The 25,128-nt window shown below is 44.4% G+C and overlaps 1 protein-coding gene across 1 annotated transcript in view; it reads left to right on the top strand.

Annotated features, from left to right (window-relative positions):
- The window catches only part of SPA17 (sperm autoantigenic protein 17), a 142,317-nt gene that overhangs the window by 81,878 nt on the left and 35,311 nt on the right, over positions 1 to 25,128 (top strand). The window lies entirely within an intron of this gene.

Here is a 25,128-nt window from a genome sequence, read left to right as displayed (position 1 = left end):
CATCTCTAATGACCTATAATGATAAAGGTGCTGTCCCTCCTATACTTACTGATCACTTAGGGATAACTTCCAGCAATCCTCAGAACCTAATCTCCTAAACCTCTTCATTCTAGGAGACTTGGTGCGGCTTGTGCCCTGGTAATTGCCACTGATTTTGTTGCTGTGGTTAGCAGCATGTGTGGGTGTTTCTGGCATAGAAGTGAATTACAGTCAGCAGTGCTGGGGAGAAGCTGCATACAATGTACGATTGCTATGTGAATAGGGGAATTGTGAGTACTTTTTGGTGCACGGCTTGACCTGATCTCCATATTGATGGAAATGAGGAAAGTATTTACTGCTACCCTAGAAAGATGGAGAGGGATTTTATAGAACAGGGAGAGATCTGTCCATTATTATCACTCTTTTTTTTTATTTTGGGTTTATGATTTTTATTTTAAAGAAAGTCTTTGGAATCCATACAGATTTTGGGGACGGGAAATTTGTAACTGAAGTGAGAGTTAGGGAGGGGTAACTTTAGATTTACAGGGGGTATTAGTGTTTAGTGAAGATAATATATGAATGATTGGTAAGAATAGTGTAATTATGAGAGAGATGTCAGCGGATGTAGGAAGAGTATCAGTGGATGTAAGAGGGGTATTATTGCATGCACAGAGATATTAATTGATGTATAAAGGGTATCAGTGGATGTACAGGGGAATCAGTGGATGTAAGAGGCATATTGGTCAGTGGATGTAAAGGGGTATCAGTGGATGTACAGGGGTATCAGTTGATGTAAGAGGCATATTGGTCAGTGGATGTAAAGGGGTATCAGTTGATGTACAGGGGAATCAGTGGATGTAAGAGGCATATTGGTCAGTGGATGTAAAGGGGTATCAGTGGATGTACAGGGGAATCAGTGGATGTAAGAGGCATATTGGTCAGTGGATGTACAGGGATATCAGTTGATGTACAGGGGAATCAGTGGATGTAGGAGGCATATTGGTCAGTGGATGTACAGGGGTATCAGTTGATGTACAGGGGTATCAGTGGATGTAAGAGGCATATTGGTCAGTGGATGTACAGGGATATCAGTTGATGTACAGGGGAATCAGTGGATGTAGGAGGCATATTGGTCAGTGGATGTACAGGGGTATCAGTTGATGTACAGGGGTATCAGTGGATGTAAGAGGCATATTGGTCAGTGGATGTACAGGGGTATCAGTTGATGTACAGGGGAATCAGTGGATGAAGGAGGCATATTGGTCAGTGGATGCAGTGTTAATTTTGGCAGCAAATTTCAATTTAGTTTTAGTTTTAGTCTTAGGACTAAAATTGCATTTTAGTTTTAGTCCTATTTTAGTCTTCTGCAAGTGTTTTAGTTTTAGTCGTATTTAGTCGACTAAAACTCCTGTATATTTTAGTCTACTAAAACGCCCTACATTTTAGTCGACTAAAACTCATTTTAGTCATCTATAATCAAATGGGTGTAGTTCAATTGTAATTTGTAATGCATTATTTAAGCATTTCTCTACAATTTCCAAACTCATTATATACTACTGCTGGTCCTGGATTGAAAAATCTAATATGTTATTATTTATGGTTTGAGCATGCACCAGTGTTAATTTTTGGCAGCAAATTTCGATTTAGTTTTAGTTATAGTCTTTTGACTAAAATGCCATTTTAGTTTTAGTCGTATTTTAGTCATCTGAATTGTGTTAGTCGACGAAAACGTTTTAGACGGTTTTAGTCGACGAAATTAACACTGAGTGGATGTACAGGGGTATCAGTTGATGTACAGGGGAATCAGTGGATGTAGGAGGCATATTGGTCAGTGGATGTACAGGGGTATCAGTTGATGTACAGGGGAATCAGTGGATGTAAGAGGCATATTGGTCAGTGGATGTACAGGGGTATCAGTTGATGTACAGGGAAATCAGTGGATGTAAGAGGCATATTGGTCAGTGGATGTACAGGGGTATCAGTTGATGTACAGGGGAATCAGTGAATGTAAGAGGCATATTGGTCAGTGGATGTACAGGGGTATCAGTTGATGTACAGGGGTATCAGTGGATGTAAAAGGCATATTGGTCAGTGGATGTACAGGGGTATCAGTTGATGTACAGGGGAATCAGTGGATGTAGGAGGCATATTGGTCAGTGGATGTACAGGGGTATCAGTTGATGTACAGGGGAATCAGTGGATGTAGGAGGCATATTGGTAAGTGGATGTACAGGGGTATCAGTTGATGTACAGGGGAATCAGTGGATGTAAGAGGCATATTGGTGCATGTACAGAGGTATTAAAGGATGTATGAGGGGTATCAGTGGATGTATGAGGGGAATTATTGGATGTATGATGAGTATTAGCAGAATTACAGGGGTATCAGTGGATGCATGTGGGGTATCAGTAGAGGTACAGGGGTATCAGTGGAGTTACAGGGTTATCAGTGGATGTACTTAGGATATCAGTAGAGGTACAGGGCTATCAGTGGATGTATAGGGGGGGGGTATCAATAGAGGCACAGGGGTATCAGTGGAGGTACAGTGGTGTCAGTGGATGTACAGGGGTATCAGTTGATGTACAGGGGAATCAGTGGATGTAGGAGGCATATTGGTAAGTGGATGTACAGGGGTATCAGTTGATGTACAGGGGAATCAGTGGATGTAAGAGGCATATTGGTGCATGTACAGAGGTATTAAAGGATGTATGAGGGGTATCAGTGGATGTATGAGGGGAATTATTGGATGTATGATGAGTATTAGCAGAATTACAGGGGTATCAGTGGATGCATGTGGGGTATCAGTAGAGGTACAGGGTTATCAGTGGAGTTACAGGGTTATCAGTGGATGTACTTAGGATATCAGTAGAGGTACAGGGCTATCAGTGGATGTATAGGGGGGGGTATCAATAGAGGCACAGGGGTATCAGTGGAGGTACAGTGGTATCAATGGTCGTATGAGGGGTATCAGTGAATTTAGAGAAATATCAGTGGATATAGAGGGGTATTAGTGGATGTGGGAGGGGTATCATTGGATGCACGAGTGGTATTAGTGGATGTACAGGTGCTTCAGTGGATGTACAGGGGGATCAATGGATGTAGGAGGGGTATCAGTAGAATTACAGGGGTATCAGTAGAGTTAAAGGGTTATCAGTGGATGTAGGAGGCATACCATTAGAATTACAGGGTCATCAGTGGATGTATGAGGGCTATCAGTAGAGTTACAGGGGTATCAGTGGATGCACAAGGGGTAACAGAAGAGGTACAGAGGTATCAGTGGATGTACGTGGGGTATCAGTAGAGGTACAGGGGTATCAGTATTGGTACAGGGGTATCAGTGGATGTAGAAGGGGTATCAAGAGTGGTACAGGGGTATTAGTGGATGTAGGAGGGGTATCAGTAGAGATACAGGGGTATAAGTGGATGTATGAGGGGTATTTGTGGATGTACAGGGGTCTTTGGATGTAGGAGGGGTATCAGTAGGAGTACTATGGATATCAATGTATGTACAGGGGTATCAGTGGATGTACAAGGGGTATCAGTAGAGGTATAGGGATATCAGTGGATGTACAGGGGTTCAGTGAATGTATAAAGCATATCAGTGGATGTACAGGGGTATCAGTGGATCTATGAGGGATATCAGTGGATGTACAGGGGTATCAGTAGATGTAGGAGGGATATCAGTAGAGGTACAATGGATATCAGTTGATGTACAAGGTTTATCAGCGGATGTATGGGGTATCAGAAGTGGTCCAGGGGATATCAGTGGATGTGCAAGGGGTATTGGTGAATGAGCAAGAGTATCTGTGGATGTATATCAGGTATCAGTGGATGTACAAGGGGTATCAGTAGTGGTATCAGTATACTAACAGGTAGTATCAGTGGATGTGAAGGGGGTAAAGATGGACATACTGGGGGTATTGGTGGATGCACAGGTGTATTAATGGATATACAGGGGTATCAATGATTGGTAAAGGTGGTGTGATTGTATGAGTTATTTATTTATTTTTGTTAGAACAGTGGGATTCAGGGAGGGGTATCAGTAATTGATACAAGTAGTGTGATTTTGGGAGGGATGCCAGTGGGCGTCAGTGGGTATTAAGTATTGATGAAGGTATTGTGATTTCACAAGGGGAAGCAGTGGATGTGCAGGGAATATCAGTGGATGTACAGGGGTATCAATGAATGTGTAGCTAATATCAGTGAAACGACAGGAATTATTAGTTGATGGACAGGTGTGGGAATAGATGTGCAAGGGTGTCTGTGGATGTACAGGGGGTATCAGTGGATGTACAGTACAGGGAATATTAATGGATGGATATGGGTAGTGGTAGATGTACAGTGGTGTTTGTAGATATAGAAGATATCTGTGAATGTACAGGAGGAGTCTATCACAGGATGTACAGAGGTGGCAGTGGATGTACAGGAGTATCAGTGGATTGGCAGGGGGAACAGTGTATGTACAAGGGTATCAGCGCATGTTCATTGAAAATCAGTGGATGTACAGTGGTTATTAGTGGATGTTCAGGGGTATATGTGGATGTACAAGGGTATCAGTGTATGGTCATTGGTATTGGTGGATTTACAAGGGTAACAGTGGAGGTACAGTGGGTGTCAGTAGAAGTGCAGAGGTATCAGTGGATTTTCAGGGGTATTAGTGGATGGTCAGGGGTATCTGTGAATGTACAAGGCTATCTGTGGATGTACAGGGGTAGTAGTGGATGGTCTGGGGCAGCTGTGGATGTACAGGGGCAGCAGTGGATGGTCAGGGGCAGCAGTGGATGGTCAGGGGCAGCATTGGATGTACAGGGGTAGCAGTGGATGGTCGGGGGTAGCAGTGGATGGTCGGGGGTAGCAGGGTGTATGGTCAGGGGTAGCAGTGGATGGTCAGGGGCAGCAGTGGATGGTCAGGGGCAGCAGTGGATGGTCAGGGGCAGCAGTGGATGTACAGGGGTAGCAGTGGATGGTCAGGGGTAGCAGTAGATGGTCAGGGGTAGCAGTGGATGGTCAGGGGTAGCAGTGGATGTACAGGGGTATTAGTGGATAGTCAAAGGTAGCAGTGGACGGTCACGGGTATCAGTGGATGTACAGGGGGTATCAGTGGATGTACAGTACAGGGAATATCAATGGATGGATATGGGCAGCAGTAGATGTACAGTGGTATTTGTAGATAAAGAAGATATCTGTGGATGTACAGGAGGTATATGTCACAGGATGTACAGAGGTACCAGTGGATGTACAGGAGTATCAGTGGATTGGCAAGGGCAACAGTGGATGTACAAGGGTATCAGTATCAGTATCAGTGCATGTACATTGAAAATCAGTGGATGTACAGTGGGTATCAGTGGATGTTCAGGGGTTTATGTGGATGTACAAGGGTATCAGTGGATGGTCAGGGGTATCAGTGGATTTATAATGGTAGCAGTGGAGGTACAGTGAGTGTCATTGGGTTTTCAGGGGTTTCAGTGGATGGTCAGGGGTATCTGTGAATGTACAGGGGTAGCAGTGGATGGTCTGGAGCAGCAGTGGATAGTCAGGGGTAGCAGTGGATGGTCAGGGGTAACAGTGGATGGTCAGGGGTAACAGTGGATGGTCAGGGTTTACAGTGGATGGTCAGGGGTAACAGTGGATGGTCAGGGGTAGCAGTGAATGGTCAGGGGTATCAGTGGATGGTCAGGGGTATCAGTGGATGTACAGGGGTATCAGTGGATGGTCAGGGGTAGCAGTGGGTGGTCAGGGGGTTTTAGTGGATGAACAGAGGTATCAATGTTTGTTAGGAGCAGTGTAATTTGGGCAGAGGGTATCAGTGGATATACAGGGGGTTAGGTGATATGTAAGAGCATTGGGATTTAGGGAGGGGTAATGATGTACAGTATATACAGGGGTATTTAGCTGTTGGTGAGGGTATTGTGATTGAAGGAAGAGTTATCAGTGAATGTATAGGGGTATCAGTGATTAGTAAGAGGAATATGACTAGGAGTGGAATATCATTAGATGTACAGGGGGTATCAGGGATTGGTAAGAGCTATGGAACTAGGGTGGAGTATTGAGAGATGCGGAGGGGGTATCAGTGGATGTACAGTGGGTGTCAGTGACTGATGAAGGCAGTGTGATTTGGGGAGAGGTATCAGTGAATGTACAGAGGGTAATAGTGATTTGTATGGAAACTATAACTAAGGGAGGAGTATCAGTGAATGTACAGAGGGTAATAGTGATTTGTATGGAAACTATAACTAAGGGAGGAGTATCAGTGGATGTACAGAGGTTATCAGTGATTAGTAGGATTAGTGTGATTTGCAGAAAGGTATCAGCGGATGAACATGATGTAACAGTCATTAGTTTGGGTATACTGTGTTTTAAGGAGGTTGCACTGAGGTATTAGCAGAATAGGGTACAAAGGGTTTCAGTGATAGGTAAGAGCAGTGTAATTTGGAGCGGGGGAGGGGGGTGTGTATCAGTGGAAGTGTCACCCTATGGCAGTAATCCATGCTTATACTGTAGTAGAAGTTTGTGCCATCCTGGCAGGGCCCAGCAGCACAGGGGGCCCAGGGCACACAGGAAACTTCTGAATCAATGTTTTTATTTCCAGGCCACAAAGGTATTTATTTAGTCTTGGGCCAGGGAAACATATGCCCCCATATACCATCTCCAGCCTGGTACCCTCAACATTAATAGGGCTGGCTGGGTAGTAAATCTGATGACAGTGATGTCCCCATTGCAGCAAAGTGAATGACATCATAGGTCACATGGCTAAGCTACAGGGGGTGAATAGGAAAGCATGAGAGGGACCAAATGAAAGGGAGAAAATTAGGATTTTATGTGAATGTATGATAGGTAGGGGGCTTTGGCAAAGTAATGTTTTCTGGTAATCCGTCAGTTTCCGGAAATATATATCTCATGGCAGACTCTGATAACACAACAACCCATTCTCTTTTTTTATTAAAACATTTTTATTGAGAGTAAAAAATACAGTACAAAAGCATGTATACAAGAACAAGTGTAAGTACAGGTATGTAAAAAATGAACAATTTAACAGAAGACAACAAATCCAGTACAAAAGATGTTCGGAGTTGACAAGGACCTAGGAGAGGCAGTGTGACACGAACATCAGAGGGTAAAGGCACAGAGAGGTCATTAAGGGCAATATAACTTGTGGGTGGCGATGCCGATCCCGAAAAAAACATCCAAAATGGGAACTACAAATGTGTTCTGATATGCGAGATCGAGGTAGGACAGAAGCAGGAGATGTGGGTGTAGACACCAGTAAAATGTGAGGGACCTCTAGGAGGGAGATACTACGTGAGAGAAGCAGATCACAGGGTGAACCCATGTCCTGGGCGCTAAGGCACGGGAAGGGAGAGTTGTCGATACAGTGAGGAAACCCGAGCTAGGTACATTGGGTAGTTTATTGGTGCGTGCCGAACAGACCAGCTGAACAGCAAGTTAGCAACCTGTAAAGTCGGAGGGGGTACAAATATCAAAGAGGAAGAGAAGTGAGAAGAGAGGAAGAAGATGAGGGAAGGGGAGAGAAGAAAGAAAAAAAAAAAAGGGGGGGGGGTGATGGAAGGGGCGTGTGGGGGGGTAGTCCCCACTTCGTCAGAGTCAAGCAAGCGTGTGCAAGTGCGGGAATCAGGGTTAGAATAGCACCTGAAGGTACTTTCAGAGCAGTCAAGTCATGAAACCTAAAGTAAAAAGGGGGATAATTTCCAGAATCGCATCCACGATAGTGAGATGCAAGGGCCTAAGTCTATGGGCGGCAGAGACTAGAGAATTCCGCTGTAGTCGTATAGTTGAGCCAGCATGCCCACTTGGTATAGAATTTAGTAGGGGTATCATTCACCACCTGGATGAGTTCTTCCATTTCCGCAATCCTGATAATACACCGCAGCCAGACAACCTTTTCTAAAGATGACCATGCACTAGTAGATTTTCGAAAGAACATTTTTACGGATAATCTTGGTACAAAACCAACATTTTGAACAAACATCTACTAGTGTATGTCCAACTTGATAACAACAATCATTTATCTAAAGCCAAAACTGCTTTTCTTACAACTTGGACAGAGTAGGGAAGTTTTTTTTCCCTTTTTTACTCTTTGCGTCCTCACTGAGAGTTGTCACCAGAACAGAGGGGAAATCATTGGTGGAACTACCAGGGTCGCAAAGGTCGGACTTGTGACAATGTCATTCTGCCACTGTTGGGGGGGCCCAAAGACAGCCGCGTGTCTGTCATTTTAACAGTCTCGGAAGTAGCTGATTAGAGAAGTGCTGGGTTCAGCCTTGGATCGGGCAGCGGGGTGTGGCTTGTATTTACACGCCCCGCTGCATGAGTGGAGACCGAGCTCAGCAGTACACCAATCAGCTTAATTTGGAACTGCACATGCGCAGTTCCGAATTGCCGGCAAGGACATTTAAAAGTGTTTTACCGCCAGCCCGGCATGCTTCTAAATTGTGGACGGCCTGCCATACACAATTCCTGCACTTCCTGAAAGCCTATAATGAAACTGATGAGTGCTTGCACTTTTGCTTAAATTACACATACTAACAATACAAGTTTCAGATTTTCTTTTTGAGCTCTGGAGGATGTAAGGGGGCACTCTGGATGCACTAAGGGGGCATGCTGAAGGACGTAAGGAGCACTCTGGAAGCACCAAGGGGGCACTAAGGGGACACTATTTTAATACCTCCTTTTATCCTCCAGTGTGTCTCCTTACATCCTCCAAAATGCCACCCTAGTAAGGTGTCAGTGGTGGAACTACCAGGGTCGCAAAGATCACACTTTCCCAGGACCCTGGTGTTCCACCACCATGAAGGGACCCAAGACAGCAGGAAGCGTTCCGCCGTGGGACAGTAATAAAGGGCCCCGCAATGAGAGTAAAGGGCACCAGGATCAGTGGCAAGGGCTCCAGGACCAATGGAAAGGCCCCCTGGGAACAGTGGAAAGGGTCCTGGGGGCAGTGGCAAGAGCTAAGGAACCAATAGGAAAGGCCCCAGGATGGAGTCAGGGGGGGGGACCTTTCCTGATTTCTTGCACTGGGGCCCGGAAGGTACAAGTTATGCCTCTGGAAATAGCATAAAAAATATATGAAATGTGTTATATGCATTTTTGGTGCATTTTCCTGCATGACAACAGACATCTCCTCCTAGCAACATCAACACTTCCCAAAAAAACGCAAAACGCATTAAAAACACATAAAAAATGAACGTTGCAAAAACGCATCAACTACACATGCATAGAGGACATTAACCACTTGCCGACCGCTCACTCGAGCTCTACTGCGGCAAAGTGGTTAGTTATCGTCCAGCGACGTAGACCTTGTGGGAGGCGCTCACGTGCCGCCGGAGGCTCGCTCCCGCTGTATTTATTCACAGCGGGAGTCGGGCCAGGGGAGGAGCGCCGGCGATCGCCGCTGCTCTTCCCCGATCGTCGGGGAATCGAGTTTGGGGAGATCCGCCCGCTTGTGTAAACAAAGCGGGCGAATCTCCTAAGTGACAGACAGTGACAGATTGCAGGATTCAGCATAGCTGAACATGCGATCTGTCCCTGTGTCACTCAGTCACCTCCCCCCACACACGTCAGTAAGCACCAGGCATACATTAACCCCTCCCTCTCCAATAAAATTAACCCCTTCCCTGCCAGTGTCATTTTTACAGTAACAGTGCATATTTATAGCACTGATTACTGTAGTAATGTCACTGGTACCCCCAAAAGTGTCAAAAATGTCAGTCAAGGGTTCGATCTGTCCACTGCAATGTCGCAGTCCCGCAAAAAAAATCGCAGCTCGCCGCCATTACTCGTTAAAAAAAACACCAAAAATGACAGAAATCTTTCCCTTAGTAAACGCAATAACTTTTGCGCAAACCAATCAAAATACGCTTATTGGGATTTTTTTTTACCAAACATAGGTAGCAGAAAACAAATTGGCCAAAAATTTAAAAAAATTTAGATTTTTACATTTTTGGGGGAATTTCATATAAAGAAATTTGGAAAATATTGTTATTTTTTCAAAATTTACGCTCTTTTTTTGTTTATAGCGCAAAAAGTAAAGATCGCACAGGTGATCAAATACCACCAAAAGAAAGCTCTGTTTGTGGGAAAAATAGGACGTAAATTTAGTTTGGGTACGGTGTCGCATGACCGCGCAATTGTCCGTTAAAGTCACACAGTGCCGAATCGCAAAAAGTGGCCTGGACGTAAGACAGCAAAATCCTCCAGTGGTAAAGTGGTTAAAAAAATATGAGCAGATATCATTCAAACAAGGAAAGGGTTTTTGGCTTTAGATAGACCTTATTGCAAGCTGTTAAGTATGCACTGGAAATACACATATGTGTCCTGTATGACCTGCCGGGAAGCACAGTCAGATCCTTATCTGCAGCAGTGTCACTTGGTCCAAAACATACCCCAGCCTGCTGATTGGACAATGACAGAGCAGCAGCAGTACAGTGTCATTACTCAACCCTCTCCTCCCTTCAACCTATGTTCAATGTAGCAGATCTGATTGGCTCCTGGTGCTGCTCCTCTCTCCCCCAGTCCTGCTGTGCAGGGGATTACAGGCAGCCAATATAAAGACAAATGCAGGTCCTTAAACTAGCTACATTTAACAATATATTTAATTTGGAGGGTTTCTATAATACAGTATCAGTCTGTTAAATATAGTTAAATATAACCTGCCACTTTTGACAACCAGGGATTCCCTTACTTTGGAAGGATTTCATCTCACTTCCTGTTTTTGATATGTGACAGGAAGTGAAGAAGAATCTCCAACATGGGACACAGATTGGCAAAAAGCAACTGACTGATTAAAACCCTCCTTTATAATTTTGCGCTTAGATCTACTGTAGCAAATACTCTGTACTCTTCTGATGGATCCATGGTGTGTTGGCGACATACCGCGCTTTTTTGTGGCGCTGTAATAAACGGCGCTTGTCAGCCACCACCGAGGGTCTCAGTCAGGTAAATAATACAAAAACTATCGCCCACTTACCATAAACCTTCTCGCAGACAGCTTGACTTTTAAAGAGCCGAACGTCTTGCGCCACCCTGCGATCTCGCTAAATGTTAACTGTAACCGCCGAAAAATATAATCAGGCTATATTCATGTGAAAATGATTGCACAAAAGTGCCATTCGCTGTTTTCAAAGCCGTTCCGACACAAAGGAAACATAATGCTCCATTCTTCTCCTCCCAAGCGTTCTAATTAAACGCGGCACAGAGTGCGCTCAGAAGCACGCCGGGAACCTTTCACTTGTTTTGTTAGTGAAATTACACTCTGCATGGAATGGTAGAATCTATCGAGCCGCGCTGGAGGAAGGCAGGAATGTGTTTTTATGGGTTTTTTGTTTTTTTATAAACACGGCAACAGAATTTACAAGAGGCACCGAAAGGCAAAATTCTTGTTCTGTCGAAGTCAATTTCCACGCATTTCCCCAAAGCCTAACCTAAAGTAGACCTCCAAACTTTGTCCGACTACCTGAATACCTAGGCTTCTTTCACACGGCCGCTCAGCACTTTTTTTTTTTACGGACATGGATGACACTTGTGTCATCTGGTCCGTATGTCCGCATATCATCCCATCCGTTTGCGGATGATATACGGACATAATGTATGTCTATGGGATTGCGGATGTCAGCGGATGACACCGCTGACATCCGATTTTGCATCCTTTCTATTTTTTAAACGGAAGAAAAATAGGGTTCTGTTCCGTTCCAAAAAACGGAACAGAACTGAAAGGACGCAAATCGGATGTCGGCGGATGGTCATCCGCTGACATCCGCAATCCCATTGACATGCATTATGTCCGTATATCACCCGCAAACGGATGAGGTGATATACGGACATACGGAACGTCCGTGTGAAAGGGGCCTTAAAAATCAGTTCTGCTTAAAATTTTCAACTGGAACGCCAGGTTAATTGACATTTTTTCCTAAATCCACTACATGCTTTGAAGTATATTTTCAATTCTGCCTTCAAATTTGAGAAACCCACACTATTGGGTCTGGTGATAAAAAACGTTTCTGTACAAACGTGACAAACGTTTAAATAGCCGCAATGAAATATTGCTGTATTTTGTGTAATATGATCATTTGCTATGATCCTATGCACCATCTAGTGGCCATAATGCATTATTTTCCTGAGTGAGGTATTTCAGAATAAATACTGCATTATGGCCCCTAGATGGCATTTAAAATCATAGAAAATATTAATGTTACATAAAATATGGAAATTTATTTATTTTTATTTTTTTGCATGTGTGTGTATGTTTGTCACATTTGTACAGTTGTTTTTTTTTTTTTTTTTTAATAAAATGATTTCTATATGTTTGTTATGTGTTTCTATTTACCCAGCATACTAAAAATATTTTTTTAAATATGTTTCTTACCTTTTAGATATTTCTTTGGGCAGACTGCAAACTACTTTGAACATATTTACAGTAAATGTGTCCCAATAGGCTAAGGACAGGTTGAGTTTCCCTTCATTAATATGCAATGCAGAAAGTCAGCTTCTAGATCTTTAACCCTTTCGGTAGGACCAGGGCTGGGACGAGGGGTGGGCAGAAGAGACGACTGCCCTGGGTGCAATGGTTTAATGTAGGGATGGGGGTGCATTCATTCTGTTACAAGGCTGGGCACTTTTGCCTTGGGCGCTGGATGACCTTGTCTCAGCATTGGTTAGGACAGATAGGACTTGATTTACTAAAACTGGAAAGTGCAAAACCTGGTGCATCTCTGCATAGTAGCCAATCAGCTTTCAGTTTTTTTGTCCAAAGCTTAATTGAACAAGCTGAAGTTAGAAGCTGATTGGCTAACTTGCACTGGTGCACCAGATTTTCTACTCTCCAGTTTTAGTGGATCAAACCATAGTGTTCAAATCTAATTTACAACTGATAATGAAATCTGCCAGCACAGTACAGACAAGGATAATTATGGTAACATAAACTCCTCAGCCCTCTTTCCATAAAAGAGAAAAACTTCCGTTTTGAAGTTTTCAGAAAAGAACATCTAGATAGGTGAGTATGCTATGTGGAAGAGAACATAACAAACGTAAAGTAGATGGTATTTTAATTTGGCTGCAAACATGGAAACACATATTCAATAGCCAGTCAATAGACATTTTTTTTATTTTTGCCTTGTGTTTTTATTAGCTCCCTGCTGATGCTGTTAGCCTTGCTGTTTAGCCTTTTTTTCTTGTGGAGGGCCGACGAGGCCGCTGAATTTCCAACAACGTTTTCGCTCTCGGATCTGTGCATCTCCCAATCCAATACAACAGTGACCTCATCACATCCTAGTTCTGTAGACATTGACAGCCAAGAGATAGTTCCCCCTCACCAGCCGATGACAACATATCATGATGACCATGCATGTGTAATGTGCAGTGACATGGTCAATTGTAATTGGAAGCCAGTGCAACAGGGTAACATGACAACGTTGGAGCACAATTGGGAAGCAGGTACAGGGAGTTGTCACCTTATATTAGGAACTGCCTAAACAAAAGCCTTCATAGCAGGATCGTCAAATATTTTCTTTTAATAGCTGCAGATTTAAAAATATTGAAAATTACCTTTGATTTAGAAAGCCCAACCTAGCAACACAGTTGGTGACCTGACTTTTCTCTACAGCAATTAGAGCAGTACATCTTGGTCATCTTCCAGTTAGTGATGGACCGAACATCCCCCTGTTCGGTTCGCACCGGAACATCTTGAACAGGGAAAAAGTTCTAGCGAACATGTGAACTCTATTAAAGTCTATGGGACACGAACATGAAAAATCAAAAGTCCTCGTTTTAAAGGCTTATATGCAAGTTATTGCCATAAAAAGTGTATGGGGACCCGGGTACTGCCCTGGGGGACATGTATCAATGCAAACATTTTTTTAATAATCATTTTAAAGGAGCAGTGATTTTATTAATGCCTAAAGTGAAACAATAAAAATGAAAAGTTCCTTTAAATGTGCCTGGGGGTCCCCTTAATGTGCCTGTAAAGTGGCGCATCTGTACGATGTACGGAGCCTGCTGCAGCATTGCTGACATTTATAAAGGAAAAAATGTAATTTAAACTTGCTCGCAGCTGTAATGTATTGTCGGCTCCCGGCAATACAGATAAAAAAAATGAAAAAAACCTGCAAAATTTTAAAAAAGCACGCAAGCAGCCCCCCCTCCTGAACCATGCCAGGCCACATGCCCTCAACAGGGGGGGTGGGTGCTTTGGGAAAGGGGGTCCCCATGTTGTTGGGGACAAGAGCCTCTTCCCGACAACCCTGGGCTGTGCTTGTCAGGATCTGCAGATGGGGTGCTTATCGGAATCTGGAACCCCCCTTTAACAAGGGTGCTGCCAGGCTGCATGCTCGGATAAGGGTCTGGTACGGTTTTTGGGGGGGACCCCACTCCGTTTATTTTTTTTTTTTTAAATTTTGGCGTGGAGTTCCCCTAAAATCTGTACCAGACCCGAAGGGCCTGGTATGGATTTTGGAGGGGACACTATGCCGTTTTTTTTTTTCATTTTGTCGTGGAGTTCCCCAAAAATCTGTATCAGACCCAAAGGGCCTGGTATAGATTTTCGGGGGGACCCCATGCCATTTTATTTATAATTCTGTCATAGGGTTCCCCTTAATCACCTAAATACAGGGCACTTTCACTCCCTTCCTGCCCAGACCAATTTTCAGCTTTCAGTGCTCACTGGCATCTATGGGAAATATTGGTCAGCTTGGCATGACACTGCTCCCTGTCTTTAACATTGGCGTCTATAGGAAATCTTGGTCAGCTTTGCATGGCATTGCTAACGAACCATAAGTGACAGGGACACAAAACTTAGGGAGCACCGAGAAGGGACCCAGGACTACAACATATCTATACATTTTAAAAGTGGAGTATGCCTGTACACTACACTGACTGCACTAAACTGACTGAACACACTATACACCAACTACCTGCCTAATCTCTATTTTCACACACTATACACGGCTGCTGTGGAAGTAGCAGCTTTAAATAGTGTGGGGTGTGGACTTAATCCTTGAGCCATGATTGGCTAAAGGCACCCTGCTTTTGGCCAATCATGGCTCTGACAGGTCATTGTGCTGTGATTGGCCAAAGCATTGTGCTGTGATTGGCCACAGGTCAGGTGCATGCTTTGGCCACTCATCAGCAATCAATGCACTGCAACAGCGCAGTGCATTATGGGGCGCTCATCGGCGGGTGAACTTCCCGCCTGAGCACCCCATTTGTTTGTGTGTTCAGCACTGCTGGTAGGTACTGCTGGTGGTTACTGCTGGCTGGCTCTGCTGGTGGTTACTGCTGGCTGGTAACACTGGTGGGTATTGCTGGCTGGTACTGCTGGCTGGTTCTGCTGGCGGGTACTGCTGGCTGGTACTGCTGGTGAGTACTTCTGGCTGGTACTGCTGGCTGGTACTGCTGGTGGGTACTGCTGGTGAGTACTGCTGGTGGGTACTGCTGGCTGGTACTGATTGCTGGTACTGCTGGTGGGTACTGCTGGTGGGTACTGCTGGCTGGTACTGCTTGTGGGTACTGCTGGCTGGTACTGCTGGTGGGTGCTGCTGGCGGGTACTGCTGACTGGTACTTCTAGTGAGTACTTCTGGCTGGTACTGCTGGTGAGTACTGCTGGTGGATACTCCTGGTGGTTACTGCTGGCTGGTACTGCTGGTGGTTACTGCTGGTTGGTACCGCTGGTGGGTACTGCTGGCTGGTACTGCTGTTGGATACTGCGGGCTGTTACTGCTGGTGGGTACTGCTGGCTGGTACTTCTGGCGGGTACTGCTGGCTGGTACTTCTGGCGGGTACTGCTGGCTGGTACTGCTGGTGGGTACTGCTGGTGGGAACTGCTGGTGGGAACTGCTGGCTGGTACTGCTGGTGGGTACTGCTGGTGGGAACTGCTGGTGGGAACTGCTGGCTGGTACTGCTGCTGGGTGTTGCTGGCTGGTACTGCTGTGGGTACTGTTGGCTGGTACTGCTGGCGGGTACTGCTGGTGAGTATTGCTGGTGGGTACTGCTGGTGGGTAGGGCTGGCTGGTACTGCTGGTGGGAAATGCTGGCTTCTCTAGGAGACATCAAGTATGAGGTGCGGCGCTGGAGGAAGCATGCAGAGCCGATGCTTCTTGTATTTCTCCTCTCACAGGCAGAGTGCATTTGATATCACTCCGCCTGTGACAAGACGGAGCTGGAATTATACAGGAAGCATCGGTTCCGTTCTGACAGCCCAGAGCCGGGATATCACTTGGCACTTGCGGGTATATGGGAGCCGCAGCGGGAGACTTGGGATGTCTGCTTAGGATACAAGGACCAAATGAAAGACTACAGCAGCTAGCAAGAAGAGACACTAGGGGGAGCATGTAGAGAAAGAGCGTGAAGCACAGGAGAGCAGGGGACGTTGGGCAATAGTGCAGAGCTGGATGGGCACAGCAAGCAGGAATGAGGGGCAGAGCAAGAACGACACAAAACGATGCTTTGGAGAGCACCCAAAGCTAAAGAAAACAAAGGGATACCCAGACAGAAACTGAAGGAAATACAAGAGCGCCGCAAGAGGGAAAACGCTAAGAACAATGACAAGACCAAACAAACACACAGAATACAGGTGTACTGAGGAAGCAGCAAACACCAGAGAAACAGGGAGGTCCAGCTTCAGTGTGGAGACACGCTGCTCGAACAATAACCTATAAGTGCAAAAGCCTAATATTACCTAGATTCAGGGCAGATTTGCAGGAACTGGAGCAGTATGGACAGGGGGTAAAACTCCTATCTCAATGTACACGGAACCATGATGGGGGCAAGCAAAAGGCATGACTGCATGACTAGGAAGCTGGATATTTGGATGGGGGCAAGCAAAATACATAAATGGGAAGCCAGGCATTTGGATGGGGGCAAACAAAAGGCATGACTAGGAAGCCGGGTATTTGGATGGGGGCAAATAAAAGGTATGTTTAGAAAGCCGGGTATTTGAATGGGGGCAAACAAAAGGCATGACTAGAAAGCTGGGTATTTGAATGGGGGCAACCAAAAAGCATGACTGGGAAGCCGGGTATTTGGGTGCGGGCTGTCACGATCTGAGGACTGGAACACCTAGGACTTTAAAACTCTGGGACTAAAGCAGTAGGGGTGATTAAACAGGTGGCAAATAAAAGGCATGACTAGGAAGCCAGGTATTTGGATAGGGGCAAACAAAAGGCATAAATGTGTAGCCAGGTACTTGCTTGGGGGTGGGGGGGGCATGAAAATAATCCTTTCCTTTAGATTAGTGGCTCTTGTGACTCAGCTGACCAATGAAGTGCAGGCTGTACCTTTTTTTCAGTGGCCAATCTGCAAAATTGCTGAACCTCACCCATGTTCACGGCATATTGTCAGATTGTATAACAATCTCTTAGCCAAGATCACATCTACTTGACAAGATATGATAAATAAAATATATTTGACCACTAAAGTCTACCTGTCATACATACAGGATGGATGCAGCCAATTGGTGGGCCAGGCCAAAATGTATCCTACATAATCTGGTGACCTCCATGTAGCTATTCTCCATTCTTCATGACATTACTAATTCTCAAAGTCTTCCTTCATTCCCTCTACATGAAATGACACATATGAAGTGAAGGGCTCACACCCCCGGCGGAGCGCCATTAATTGTATATGAGTGGAGTGAATGTATTCAGTTCATTAATCTCTAAGAGACGGCCCGTCCTCACCGAGAGCCATTTAAGTTCTCAGCATGAGACTGGGAACAGGAGGCTCTTTGATCTATATTACATAACTATCATTTCAACTTCTTTCTAAACTAAAAAGTTTTACAAACTCCTTACCAGAACATTCTAAATGGAGATAAGGTAGCAAAGGGGAATTTTGGTCTTGAATTTTCTCTGCATCTTTCCTAAAGTTGAACATTTGTACAAGCTCCTCTCCTGTACTGAAATTGCATACTCTGATTTCACTGCACACTGTGAGCCTTTCATATTGCCCATCTCATTTCATGACTGGAGGACATCCAGCATCATCTAATGCTTTCTTCCCCAGCCTGAGTGCCCCTCCCCCCTTTTCCATTGATTGGATTTCAATGATTTCATTCATGGAGGTATAGCATGTGGGCCTTACCTAGGGTGGTCTGCATCCTAAGGCCCCATGCACATGGGATATATAGTTCTATGTAGGAGCTTGCTGACAGTATTGCATTGCATAGAGAAGTACAGAGACACAGTGATATCACTAGGTCTGAAACAAGGTACGGTATCTCACAATAGTAAGTACACCCCTCACATTTTTGTAAATATTTTATTATATCTTTTCATGTGACAACACTGAAGAAATGACACATGAGTAAATTTGCTGTCCCCTCAAAATAACTCAACACACAGCCGTTAATGTCTAAACCACTGTCAAGAAAACTGAGTACACCCCTAAGTCACAATGTCCAAATTGGGCCTAAAGTGCCAATATTTTGTGTGGCCACCATTATTTTCCAGCACTGCCTTATCCCTCTTGGGCATGGAGTTCACCAGAGCTTCACAGGTTGCCACTGGAGTCCTCTTCCACTCCTCCATGACCACATCACGGAGCTGGTGGATGTTAGAGATCTTGCGATCCTCCACCTTCCGTTTGAGGATGCCCCACAGATGCTCAATAGGGTTAAGGTCTGAAGACATGATTGGCCAGTCCATCACCTTTACCCTCAGCTTCTTTAGCAAGAAAGTGGAGGTGTGTTTGGGGTCATTATCATGTTGGAATACTGCCCTGCCGCCCAGTCTCTAAAGGGAGGGGATCATGCTCTGCTTCAATATGTCACAGTACAGGTTGGCAGTCATGGTCCCTCAATGAACTGTAGCTCCCAAGTGCTGGCAGCACTCATGCAACCCCAGACCATGACACTCCCACCACCATGCTTGGCTGTAGGCAAGACACACTTGTCTTTGTACTCCTCACCTGGTTGCCGCCATACACGCTTGACACCATCCGAACCAAATAAGCTTATCTTGGTCTCATCAGACCACAGGACATGGTTCCAGTAATCCATGTCCTTAGTCTGCTTGTCTTTAGCAAACGGTTTGCGGGCTTTCTTGTGCATCATTTTTTAAAGAGGCTTCCTTCTGGGACAACAGCTATGCAGACCAATTTGATCCAGTATGCGGCGTATGGTCTGAGCACTGACAGGCTGACCCCCCACCCCTTCAACCTCTGCAGCAATGCGGGCAGCACTCGTACGTCGATTTCCCAAAGCAACCTCTGGATATGACGCTGAGCACGTGCACTCAACTTCTTTGGTCGACCATAGCAATGCCTGTTCTGAGTGGAACCTGTCCTGTTAAACCGCTGTATGGTCTTGGCCACCATGCTGCAGCTCAGTTTCAGGATCTTGGCAATATTATAACCTAGCCCATCTTTATGTAGAGTCACAATTCTTTCTTTCAGATCCTCAGAGAGTTCTTTGCCATGAGGTGCCATGTTGAACTTCCAGTGACCAGTATGAGAGAGTGAGAGCGATAACACCAAATTTAACACACCTGCTCCCCATTCACACCTGAGACCTTATAACACTAACGAGTCACATGATATTGGGGAGGGAAAATGGCTTATTGGGCCCAATTTGGACATTTTCACTTAGAGGTGTACTCACTTTTGTTGCCAGCTGTTTAGACATTAATGGCTGTGCGTTGAGTTATTTTGAGGGGGGACAGCAAATTTACACTGTTATACAAGCTGTACACTCACTACTTTACATTGTAGCAAAGTGTCATTTCTTCAGTGTTGTCACATGAAAAGATATAATAAAATATTTACAAAATGTGGAGGGGTGTACTCACTTTTGTGAGATACTGTATGTGATGAAAATGTAAAAGGTTTTATTAACATTAAAAAATAAGGATATTAAACTCCAACTCTAAGCTGACCATAGACACTGAAAATTAGCCAGATGTAGTGGCAGGATTTTCTTGACCGTTCTCATCTCTAAACACAGACAGTCCTGCCATACATTAGATCTCTGGTGTGAGGTGGGGGAAGTTCCGTAGAAATGTGAAAATACTTTTTATACCTGATATTTATAGTGTAAATACTATATATCATAAAAAAAAAAAAAAAATGACACAACATAACATTAAAATTATTTTCACGAAGAGTTGTAACATGTAACACAATCATGAAAAGTAAAAACATGTACTAAGGGAATATCAGTGAGAGAATTAAATACATGTTAAAAATACAAAAATAATAATAAAATGTATAAATACATGAGTGTCGGTTCACCCTAGGGCGACACGACTTCGGGTGACTAATGCCGTCGCCCGTGCACCGCGACTTCGGCGCGGCTTGCAACGACTTCACATAAAGGAAGTCAATGCAAGTCGCTCCGACTTTGCAAAAAAAAGGTGCAGGAACCTTTTTCTAAGTCGGAGCGTCTTGAGTCGCTCCTATTAGAATGGTTCCATTGCACAGCAAGGTCCGCTACTTGTCAGGCGACCAAGTCGGAACAGTGTGATCCGGCACTAAAAAAGTTGTATGTATTGATGTAATTAAATATATTCCAGTTGTAATGTCAGGATCAGGGAAAGTAACAAAATCTTTACAGGCCCACTATTGTGAAATCCTTATATTCTGGTAATTTTATGCTAATACCTGTAATGATAATTTCTTTTTATAATTTGCATACTGCAGTTTATATTTTTTCCTCATTTACATGCAGGCCAAGCTGTCCAGAAAAAGTACCTTTATTTTCAGAATCAAAAAAATAAAATAAAAATCTTCCTGTTAAGGCAATTTTTTTTTTTAGGTTTTGGATAGAGTGGAGAGGGATTAGAATGCATGCCAGTTTTTATTGCTGTCTGTGCCCAGTTAAGGAGATTCATTCTCTATATTTGTCCTGTTTATCATTATCATTGAAAGTGAAAGAAAATCCCAATTTTTGAGCTGTTCCAAAGAAAGTAATAGAGTAGACACTAGTTCTGGTGACCTGGTGGCTCCAAGGAATTCCCTTAATTTGCAGGGATTTCCTCTCATGTCCTTTATGGCTATTGGACAGAAAGTGAAGAAAAATGTCCACAATGGGACACAGATGGTGTAAAAAATGTGACAGGGGTTATAACGCCACCTTCTGGGGCTCGCCTGGGTCTCCCGTCCCACCGGGAGACCCGGGCATCCTACCTGCACGGCCGCCGAAGAGAAGATCAGATCAAAGACGCATTTGGCTCTGATTGGGTCTCCATGTAAAAACCCAGAAGTGATCATGACATCACTTCCGGGTACTCGGCGCAAAATTCAAAAAAATTACAGCATTCAAAACAGCCAAACTTGGTGTTTTGAATGCTTTTAAGTGCAGAGGAGGGGCTTGGGGGTCTTTAAGCCCCCGTTCACATGCAGGCGACGCTACCTCGCACCGCGACCTCGGAGCGGCCGCCACGGACTTCATAGCATTGAAGTCTATGGCGGTCGCCTCCTGGTCGCCCCAAAGAAGCTTCGGACCCTTTTTCTAAGTCGGAGCGACTTGTGTCGCTCCTATTAGAACGGGTCCGCAGCTTCCCTATGGGAAGCTCACAGGTCGCCTTAGTGCGCCTCACAGGTCGCCTTATTGTGAACGGGGGCTTAGACCCCCAGATTCCTCCACAACAGTACCTGTAAATAAATAAATAAATAAATAAAAATAAATGTTTTAAATGTCCGAAAATATCGGCAGATATCAGCCGATACCGATATGCGATGACCAAAATATCGGTATCGGCAATAAAAAAACGATATCGGTCGATCACTAGTTATAACCCTCCCTTACTCTATCCAGAATGGAAAAAAAAGTTTTGCCTATAGTTCTACTTCATGAAGAGTTTGCTTTGGGCCTAATATTCTTTGTCTCTTACTGAAATTGTATTTAAACCCCAACAATGAAGTTTCCCTTTTTGCTCTCTTTTGCTTTAAAAAAATACCATTGAAAGAGACATTCAGAGCTGTCCCAGGCACTCTTCCTGTGTTATCTCAAGAAACCTAATCAGCCCTCTGAGTTCTTATCTTGGGGATAAAGATCAATTACTCTCTTTTGTTGTAGAGATGAGCAGAGGTGGAAAGATTCTGTTTTAGCAAAAGACAACTGGGCAGGGCTGACACCATTTCTTGTAAATTTTAATCCCCTAAAACCCTGAAAAGAAAATTAGAATCTGGACACATTTCTGACAGATTCATAGATTTGTTCTGTACTTGTAGGGAACTCCAGCCATGTAACCCGCCTCTTCCCACCCTCACCCCCCCCCCCCGAATCCCACCTTCCCCCCTGGTATTTATCTTTTAAAAACCCTATAAATTCCAATTTTCTTCAAGTCTTCTTGCCAGTCCAGTAATGTCACTGCAGCTTCTTCCAGTGTCATTCATCCAGAATTGAGGTGCAGTAAGTGCTGGAGTACTGTGAGCCCAGCCTGTGACGTGCCCCCTAGTGACTTGTATACAGCATACCTCCCAACCTTTAAAAATGGGAGGTGGGAGCAAAAGTATGTCAGCATAGGACACACCCCATCACACCCCCTTAAAGGAAAAGTATACAAAAAATTGATTGGTTAAACCCACAAGAGTTTTTTTTAACCACTACTATTCATTTATACTGGCTTTTGGAGTGTACAAATGCAACGATTTAGAAATTGGATGAAAGATTTGGCGCTGGGAAACACTTTTTGAAAGATAAAAAGTGCATTTTAAATACAACTACGTTATATTGTCAAAAAGATTTGGGACACCTGCCTTTACACACATGAACATTAATGGCATCCCAATCTAAGTCCATAGAGTTCAATATTGAGTTGGCCCACCCTTTGCAATTGCAGCTATAACAGCTTCAACTCTGCTGGGAAGGCTGTCCACAAGGTTTAGGAATGTGTCTTTATGGACCTTGCTGTGTGCACTGGTGCGCAGTCATGTTGGAACAGTAAGGAGCCCTCCCCAAACTGTTCCCACAAAGTTGACAGCATGAAATTGTCCAAAATGTCTTGGTATGCTGATGCCTTAAGAGTTCCCTTCACTGGAACTAAGAGGCCAACCCAACCCCTGAACAACGACCCCACACCATAATCCCCCCTCCACCAAATGATTTGGACCAATGCAAAAAGCAAGGTCCATAAAGACATTGATGAGTGAGTTTGGGGTGGAGGAACTTGACTGGCCTGCACAGAGTCCTGACCTCAACCCGATAGAACACCTTTGGGATGAATTAGATTGCAGACTGTGAGCCAGGCCTTCTCTTCAACATCAGTGCCTGACCTCACACATGCGCTTCTGGAAAAATGGTTAAACATTCCCATAAAAGAAGAAAGTGGTCGCACACCACCACGGAATCCAATGAACAAAAGTTCCTTTATTCACATACTGTAGGTGGTACAAGGTGCAGCAGGGTAGGACAGTAGACGCGTTTCACACGACTGCTACATGCTTGTTCACTACAAAGTGTGTAATGGGAGGCCAACATTTAAATGCTCACCCAAGGTGAAACACCCCTGTTCAATTAGCCACCTAATTACTCCGTACATATACACATATTTTGTTCATTTTTTTTATTTTTATATATATATATATATATATATATGTGCGTGTTTATGCACATATACTTGATATAAGATTTTTATACACATATGTCCTGTTTTTTTCGTTTCTTGTCTTTTTTTCAATTTCACTTTTATGCACAATTACACGTTTTAATTCTATTTTCTGTCAAGACTATTTCTATTTTTGTTTTTATGCAAGTAGATTTGTGTCAGGTTTGGAGTAATTAGGTGGCTAATTGAACAGGGGTGTTTCACCTTGGGTGAGCATTTTAATGTTGGCCTCCACACTTAATACACATTACACACTTTGTAGTGAACAAGCACGTAGCAGTCGTGTGAAACACGTCTACTGTCCTACCCTGCTGTACCTTGTACCATTTATGTGAATAAAGGAACTTTTCTTCATTGGATTCCGTGGTGGTGTGGGACCATTTTCTTCTTTTATGCTTCTCCTGGTGGTGAGCTGAGCTTGCCCACCTTGGATCATGGACTTTGACTGGCCTAAGCGGTGTTATCTCTATTCAACATTCCTATAGATACTCCTAAACCTTGTGGACAGCCTTCCCAGAAGAGTTGAAGCTGCTATAGCTGCAAAGGGTGGGCCAACTCAATATTGAACCCTGTGGATTAAGACTGGGATGCCATTAAAGTTCATGTGCGTGTAAGGGCAGGTGTCCCAGTACGATGGACAATATAGTGTATATAGAGCAAACCAAAATGAGGGACAGAAGGACTTTGTTCCAAATCAGGGACAGTCCCTCGAAATCAGGGACAGTTGGTAGCTATGTATGTGTACAGTACAACATGCTGGGCTTACAGGGAATGGGCAGAATATCAGAGGAGAATCACCAGCGCTGGACTGAAAAAAGTCAGGGGCAGTGATGTAGCGTGGAGAGGGTAAGTAAAGACTGGAACTAGTTTCTTTTTTATATGGTGGGGGGGGGGGACCAAAAATGTAAAAAAAAAATGAAATTGCACTTTAAAGGGATAAAATGGCAGACATGTATGCATGTGTTTTTTTTTTTTAAAATCTAACATACACTGTAAAGTCCATTTAAAGAGGAAGTAAAGTCCCATGCATAGTTTGTACCTATAGGTACGCCTATAATAAGGATTACCTATAGGTACTGTAAATATCTCCTAAATGTGTACCGTTTAGGAGATATTTACTATATATATGCAGCCGATGATATCATCGGCACATGAGCTCAGATGGCCGTACCTTCAGAATCCTGTGCCATAAATGACGGTTCCCCCACGTATGCGCGGGAGTGAAGTCATTTCGGCTCCGGCCAGTCACACGGCTGGAGTCCCCAGACCCGGAAGGAAGACGAGTGTAGAGGGATACTGCCTCCAGCAATGACATCGCATTGCTGGAGAGCTTCATTTTCAGGTAAGTTTCACATAATGTGCTAGTATGCGCTGCATAGTAGTACAATATGCCTTTTGCAGGTCCGGAAAAAAAAAAAAAACACCCAGCGGCAGACTGGCAACTTTCAGCCCAGGGGGCAAGTACAAACCAGAGGCCCGTGGTGCACCGACTCGGCCCCCCTCCCACTCTCCCTCCTCCTGACTCCCATTGCAGGCTGAAGCCCTGCTCCAGGTACTCTCTTCTCATCCCCAGGCTGAATCCGGGTTTCCAACCTGGCCA

This window comes from Pelophylax lessonae, assembly GCF_965119305.1.
Source record: "Pelophylax lessonae genome assembly, chromosome: 12".
NCBI lineage: Eukaryota > Metazoa > Chordata > Amphibia > Anura > Ranidae > Pelophylax > Pelophylax lessonae.
Note: the sequence above shows the minus strand (reverse complement) of the source record. Positions and strands in the feature narration are given on the sequence as shown.